The sequence below is a fragment of the Octopus bimaculoides genome, chromosome 5 (assembly GCF_046866305.1).
Source record: "Octopus bimaculoides isolate indiv1 chromosome 5, ASM4686630v1, whole genome shotgun sequence".
Taxonomy (NCBI): domain Eukaryota; kingdom Metazoa; phylum Mollusca; class Cephalopoda; order Octopoda; family Octopodidae; genus Octopus; species Octopus bimaculoides.
The window spans coordinates 92574999-92584041 of NC_142932.1; positions in this window are offsets into that span (position 1 = coordinate 92574999).

The window sequence follows — 9043 nt, forward strand, 5'->3', positions numbered from 1 at the left end:
GACGAGAAGACTATATTATAAGAACGCGAGTCAGACACCAGGATACCACAACTAATGCATATATTGTGTAGATTGAATACTTCTACTGGCGGTGTTGGTTCAGCCAAAGATATCTACGTACGTGAAAGGAATTTCCGGAGACACGCGATGCTGCAGACTTCCAAGGGTATGTTTCTCTGTCAGACACGAAATTTGAAACACTGACTGGGAGAGGATGAGGCTTATGATATGGACGCTGAAATACATAAATATACACACGTGCACTTATATGTACATATATGCCAATACAAACAGTTACATATACGGATATATGAACATATATTTATGCAACCATGTGAATATATGAGCATGTGCGTATGTGTGTGTGTGTGTTGTGTGTGTGTGAAGGTGTGTGCGTGTTTATTTGTGTTTGTGTATACGTTTGTGTATGAGATGTTTCTACGCACATATGTGCGACAGTAAGACTCAATTATTCAGTTCCAGTGTGCCCTGTCATGTATTTACATGCATAATACATACGCACACACACACATACGTTCACACACACATACAGAGATACATAAACTCAAATATACATAATACATGCATACAGATGTACACATACGTATATACGTACTTACATAAATACATACAATCTTACACACGCACAGACACGTAGGTGGAGACTGGGTAGCAAATCCCGCCGTCTGTATCTTTTCTCGCCAAATCTGATCAGTCATGAATTGTTAATAATTTTACCCTATCTTTACTCCACAGGTCGCCTTATCCTAACCAACAACTTAACAAAACCTCATTAAATTGCAAAATGGCGGTGAAGATGTGCAACCAACCGATGACTAAGATATTAATGAAGGTCACGTTGCTGCTAAACGGGACACTGACCACGAATGATACTTACTGGGATGAACAAACGACATGGAAGCTTGTAACTTAAGAACTACGAATAAAACCATAAAGAGAGAAGCCAATATCTTTACGAATATTATATCATATTTATGAAAATGTGGATATCGAAATTTCAAGTTTGGAAAACTTTGTTCCATACAGTTAAAAATTCAATTTGCTCTTCCTGTATAAATGTAGTGCGGTAAACTCAATTAATCATACATAGCTTGATTCAGCTATTTTTGTAAAGTTTGAAACTTCTGCGTAATGTGTATGCCATGAAAAGAAGTGAGAACTGACATTCAAAAAGCAGTCTTTCTTCTTGGGAGAGAAAGAGCAGATATTTCGGCCATTGTTATATATATATATATATATATACATGCATATGTGTGTGCGTGTGTGTGTGTGTCTGTGTGTACATATACTCTTTTACTCTTTTACATGTTTCAGTCATTTGATTGCGGCCATGCTGGAGCAGCGGCCTTCAGTGGATCAAATCGATTCCAGGACTTATCCCTGCAAGCCTAGTACTTGTTCTATCGGTCTCTTTTGCCGAACCGCTAAGTTACGGGGACGTAAAAACACCACCACCGGTTGTCAAGTGATGCTGGGGGGGGGGGGGGACAAACACACACACACATACATACATATATATATATATATATATATATATATATATATATATATATTTATATATATATATATATATATACGACGGGCTTCTTTCAGTTTCCGTCTACCAAATCCACTCACAAGGCTTTGGTCGTCCCGAGGCTATAGTAAAAGACACTCGCCCAAGGTGCCACGCAGTGGGACTGAACCCGGAACCAAGTGGTTGGTAAGCAATCTACTTACCGCACAGCCACTCCTACGCCTATAATAATAATAATAATAATAATAATAATAATAATAATAATAATAATAATAATAATGGTGGTGGTGGTGGTGGTGGTGGTGGTGGTGGTGGTGGTGGTGGTGGTGGTGGTGGTGGCGGTGGTGGTGGCGGCGGCGGCGGTGGCGGTGGCGGTGGCGGTGGTGGTGGTGGTTTTGGGTGGTGGTGGTAGTAGTGGTTTTGGTGATGGAAGTAGTAGTAGTAGTAGTAGTATAGAAAACGTGAGTGAAACGAGTCGGTAAAAATGAAATTAGTAGCCATTCATTGACCCTTGTAAAATAGATTAACTTTATAAGTGTATCAGAGATACACTTACACAGAAATTAACCAAAAGATTTGCATTTCATCATTCATATATATAATACTGGCATAATCACGTGCCTTAACAGTTGATACTTCGCTTACTTTATGTATAAATAATGCGTATGATTCTGATGTTCCGACATACATACAGGCGCACACATGCAAGAATATGAACCATGTACACACAAGTCCACGCATGTAGTGACGCGTGACCAACATTTAACCAAAACTGCATCACTAAAATTCTAACAGTGTTCGCCGGTCAGCGATTATTTAATGCACTTAGGAAATTTTAATAAAATTCGACAATACTAATAATGAGTTATTATTGATATACATCTATTCCAGTGGCTCTCAACCAATTTTTGTCCTATGGATCCCTTTGATTCCTGTTTTACTCGGGTGGGCCCTCATAACCATTTGGTATTCTAAGAATCCTGTTATATTTTTAAAATTAAATATTATTAGGAATTGTGTAAAAAATGTTAAAATGTTTTGTGTATTGTTGAGCTATAACCAATTTATTTTACATAAATTTTAACAAAACCTTATATGGACACCTAAAGGTCATGTGGATCGGTGACTTCTCGTCCATGACTTGACATATGGTAACGGGATTTCCTGAAGTCAGTTCGTTAACAAATTGATAGTTATAAAGTATGATTTGTGTTCAATTGTTAAACTTGCTCCTTTAAATCCACAAATAATATTCTTCAACGTAAAGCCGTCCCCTACTTTGACAAAACATATTGTAATTGTATTCATTGTTTTCTTTTTTTGCAGTTTTCTACAATGCTTCCTCAACGGGAAAAAAATTTTCAATTAAATGCCATTTTGACATAGTCATATAAATCATTTAAATAAATTTAAAATTCAATTATTTTCATCTAACTATACAGCTTTTCTTCGTATTTCCCAAACAATTTGATTTCAGCAATACTCCATTAGGAAAGATACCAAAATAACTAATTATTCAACATTTTTAGGTATCTTATTATCAGAAGGTAAATTTTCCTTTATAAAAATATCAAATATATTATAAACATATTGTTTTCTTGTCTGAATATTATCAATTATTCACTATCAAGTTTTTTTTCCTACCAAGCCTTTAGTCATAACGGTTTGTAAAATTCTATGCATTCAAAAGCGACTCATTGTGTTAATTCATTAATTTTATTTTCGTGCATAGTAAAATTATTTTCATTGTAAGGAAAAGGTATTTACGTTTGATGTTTGATATTTATCTGCTTTTAAAAAAAACATAATTGTTTTTCATATTACTTGAAAATAATGCAGTTTCATCGAAAATGTGGACCATTATTACTGAGTTTCTTCAAGTCGGCTTGGTAGCAGAATTCTAACCACACCGGATAAAATACTTAGTGGCATTTCTTCTAGTTTTATACCTTATATTGTGTTCAAATTCCGCTAAGACTGATTTACATTTTATCCTATCCATACATCCACACACACACACACACATATGTATGTATGTATATGTATATATATATATATATATATAGGCGCAGGAGTGGCTGTGTGGTAAGTAGCTTGCTTACCAACCACATGGTTCCGGGTTCATTCCCACTGCGTGGCACCTTGGGTAAGTGTCTTCTACTATAGCCTCGGGCCGACCAAAGCCTTGTGAGTGGATTTGGCAGACAGAAACTGAAAGAAGCCTGTCATATATATGTGTATATATATATGTGTGTATATGTTTGTGTGTCTTTGTTTGTCCCCCCAACATCGCTTGACAACCGATGGTGGTGTGTTTAAATCCCCGTAACTTAGCGTTTCGGCAAAGAGACCGATAGAATAAGTACTAGGCATCCAAAGAATAAGTCCTGGGGTCGATTTGCTCGACTAAAGGCGGTGCTTCAGCATGGCCGCAGTCAAATGACTGAAACAAGCAAAAGAGTAAAAGAGTATATATCGTGGCACTACGTCGGTTGCGACGACGAGGGTTTCAGCTGATCCGATCAACGGAACAGCCTGCTCGTGAAATTAACGTGCAAGTGGCTGAGAACTCCACAGACACGTGTACCCTTGACGTAGATCTCGGAGGAGATACAGGGTGACACACAGTGTGACAAGGCTGGCCCTTTGAAATAGAGGTACAAGAAAACAAGAAGAAAGAGTGAGAGAAAGTTGTGGTGAAAGAGTACAGCAGGATTCGCCACCACTCCCTACCGGAGCCTCGTGGGGCTTTAGGCGTTTAAGTGTTTTCGAATTGTTTCCAATCGTCATAGCACACAATGTTGGCTAAAAAATATAGATAGATATGTTCTGTTGTATATTATAATGAGTACGGATGCGGGTATTACGTAAGAGTCTGCTTGTTTGTGGCTTGTGGGCATGCTTGTATATATCTATATATATATATATATAGATATATATATAAAATCTTCTCACACCGTCTCTGATGAAGGGATATAGATATCCAGGAAAAAGCTGTAAGACCTTCTATTTATAAATGTTCTAAAATCTTCACTGCCTTGGATTTTTTTTTATCTCATTGCAAATAGTAAATTTGTATATATATATATATATATATATATATATATATATATATATATATATATATATATATATATATATATATATATATATATATATATATATATATATATATATATATATATATATATATATATATATATATATATATATATATATATATATATATATATATATATATATTGGGTTGGCATCTAAGTTCCCGCCGTTTTTTAAATTTAAATTTTTTAAAAGGTTTAATAAAAGATAACAACTAATTAATCAACAATGTATTCACCCAACGTTAAACAAATATTTTCAATGCCTCGTTGGTAGAAATCACCCAATTTCGACTCGAAAAATTGATCCAACCAAGCTATCAATTCTGGGTCAGTATTGAACGAAACTCCGCACATAGCATTTGAAAGAGATCGAAAGAGGTTGAAATCCTTTGGTGCCAAATTAGGAGAGTACGGGTGGTGTGGCAGCACTTCCCAGGCATGCGTTTGAATGGCTTCCTTGGTCATATTGGCGATATGAGGGCAGGCGTTGTCATGCTGCCGATTAGGTTTTTTCTCTTGAATAAATGTATTCCGTAATATATTCAAAGCAACGAAACACTGTTAACGCACTAGTAATTTAATATACATGCATACGTATGTGTGCATACATAAATACATCTGTACCTACATACCTACCTGCATAATGCATACATACATACATACATACATACATACATACATACATACATACATACATACATACGTATGTATGTACGTACGTACTTATGTACACGAAGGTAAGAAAAGTTAAGAAATAAAGAACGGGTAAAAGAAAAGCAATGCAACTTGTTAATTCTTTGAACTCAGCAAGTATCTAGATATTTCGACTTTTTCCTTCCTCCACAAGTAAAAAATTATACTTTAAAATAAACTCCAAATATGTACTGTTTTTAATTTCCTATAGATTATAATTTCTTAATTAGTTTTCCTGTACGAGCTTCCTGAATTACGATGAAGTTGACCCAGTTATGTTCTTCACTGTTACAAAGCTGTATCAAATGATTATATTTTATGGTTGTCTGTGTTTAACTCCTGCGTAGCGCTGATCGAGCGGCAATACACAGAAAACTTTCCATCTGTAACAATCCTATCTTTTATTGAGGCATAAAGAATTTAAGATTACATTTACACAGATTTCTCAAATTTTCAGTTTCTTCTACGTTTGAGTGGGATTTAAGAGAGATTTAGTTATAATTTTTCGAGCGACTAAGCTTGAAGTCTCTCCATTGGTTCGATATTGTTCACTTGTAACTCAGCTAATTTAATGAATGCCGACATTTTGATCCTGCTTTCAAATTTGTTCCTTTACGCATAGAAAATCCTTTCTCAGAACTTGCTAACTTCAAATTCTATTCAAACATAAGGGAACTAGTTCTATATTAAGCAGTGTATCGCTCTTCTATTATTTACTAGCGGTCGAATGACTGCGCAAGGCTCCGTTGTAGGTTCGTAGTGGTATTTAGCGCTCAGAGCAGCTCTGCTCGAGAGGACCAATGATGAAAAGCATTAAAATATTATATCTTTTAGTGAGACATAATGGTTTGTATTATTGAAAGGACCCTTCTTTTTCAAAGAAAGCATGATGCAATTTCATGGATATTTAGCTACCGTTTATTGCAGGCTGAAGAGAAAGTCCTACGACATCCTACCATCATTAGCTTTCGTTGTAACAGCTGCTTTGTTCCATGTTTGATTAATCATATTTTTGATGAAAAACGTTACAGATAAGTCAATGCAGACTTTTGGTCAGATATACTTTCAGATGGTAGAGTGAAACTGGGGAGAGATTTGGTTCTCATTTGCTTTAATTTAGAAAAATTGTATTTAGGTGAATCGATGATTATGCTTTCCTTAACTTATGCATGATCTTTTAGATACAAAAACCCAAAATCCAGTATCGAGGAAATTGGTGATAATTTTTTTGGCAAAACCTTTTGCTGTTAAAGCTTTTTTTTTTTCCAAGAAGAGTTTTCCAATGTTTCCATCAAAGTTTTTTTTTTCTGTAAAGAAAACAATTTGTGTATCCTTTCAGAATATGTCGTATATATTTTTTTAACCTGCATGTACCAACAAAAAGATTTCATCGAAGAATGAAAGAGGAAAAAAAAAAAGAAATTAGAAAATTCAGCAAACCATGTGAAGTGCATAAATATAAAAAAAAAAACTAACCAGCATCGTGTAATAATGTTTTTTACAAAGACACAGGCACACATTTATTTTAACCACAGTACTTCATTCTATCGATCTTCGTAGGATCACTGGCATGTACAATTGATACGTGAAAAGAGACCGTGACGATACGTAACGAAATATCATCACATATTTTGTCTACCACTCTGCCGATTTCAGTAACTGACACTCTATGTTGTAGTGTACATTAAATTAGATTATAGTACATATATTTTAGTATGTTTGAGAGCCTGTTTTATATATTTATGATCGTTGCCAAGGAGGAGAGTTTAAAAAGTTTACTTCAAATAATGAAGTCACGGTTTCGATACTACTTTATCATAACGGATATTAGTATTTCGTAGTATAAAGACACTGGACTTTACAAGTAGTTTTCTAAAATATGATCAATAGATATCTATTGTAGAGAGGACACCAGATGGACAATACCTATAATATAAATTGCCAATCTTGTCATGAATTTTGGTGAACATATTAAGATAAAGATAAGAACAGAGATTAAGATAAAGCAGCATTTCATAAAATAGTAATACAAATTCTGTTTTACACTAACGCAATAGAACACGTTGTTTCCAACAGATGATGCACCATACCTATCGCTACGTTATTCGTTGTTTGATATGCATAATATTTATTTTCAAAGTGGTAAGGGCCCTTGACTTATTGGTAAAGCATATTCAAGCCGTGAGCTCAATTCTCGGCGGCACGATGTGTCCTTGAGCAAGACGTTTTATTTCACGTTGCCGGTGCGCATTGATGCCGTCGAGAGGTAGGCCCCGAAACGGCGCGCATTCTCTCCTGATGACCCCATGCACTTGCTGGCTTCCGGTATGCGGAGTTCTCGACTGGTAGCACTTGCATGTGCAAGTTGTTTGCAAGACATCACTTAGCTGGCAAAAATGAGTTTTATATGTAATTCAAAGGGCCGACCATGTCGCTTTCTGTGTCACGCTGAATCTCACTGGGAACTATGTTCAGGGTACGTGTGTCTGCGGAGTGCTCAACCACTTGCTCTTTAATTTTACTAGTAGGCTGTTCCGTTGATTGGATGAACTGGAACCTTCGCCGTCATAAGCGATGGCGATCTAATTTATTCTATTTTTCACATAGAGAAAACTATTTCAGTTAATGTCTGCGTATAAATGCCAAGGCCTTATTATATGACTTTGCGGCAGGTTACCCTCGTTATGTCAGACAATGCGGAAGTCATAAACCGAACTCTGAATTTTCTGCAAAAATCTTGAGATCGATTCATATCCAAGGTCATATTGAAGGCAACAAATTCTGCTAAGTAGTCTACCGCACCAGACAATGCGGCAACCGCAGAGAAACGGAAACTTGAAAGTCATTGACAATATTTCTTTTTTTATATAAAAATTATATAGGCCTCTCCCTCTCTGTGTGTGAAATATATAGATGTATTTTCATTTGAATGATTAAAAGACATAGAGAATACTAAATTGAAACTGATAGCTTAGAGTCTTGTTTTATTTTGTTTTTGTTTTTTTTTTAAATGGAAAAAGAAAAGAAAAGAAATATTCAGCAGCGGCCAGTCTTAATATCCAGCACTGGAAACTCAAAAGTTTTCAGCGACGTTGGATAAGAGGATAAGAGACAGTTCCAGTTAATTTGATAGACATTTAGTTAAACTGACGTAATATTTATTAAAAAGCTTTTAGATAACATATTCAACATATTCATATATATATATATATATATATATATATATATATATATATATATATATATATATATATATATATATATATGTATATATATATATATATATATATATATATATATATATATATATATATATATATATATATATATATATATATATACATATATATATATATATAAGTATATGTATATTTATATATATATATATATATATATATATATATATATATATATATATATATATATACACATATACTTACATATATATATACACATATATATACGTATATATGTAGATATATATTTGTGTATGTATATATCTATATATATATGTGTGTGTGTCTATTTATATATATGTGTTTGTGTGCGTGTGCGTGCATGTGTTTGTGTATTCCTTTACTTGCTTATAAATAGGTATAACCGAATAGAACGTGTGGCGTATGACTATGTATATATGCGTGTGGCTATCGCACGCGTGTGTGTATACAGAAGTTTGTGTGTGATTTTGTATGAGCATTCGGGCATCCTTAAT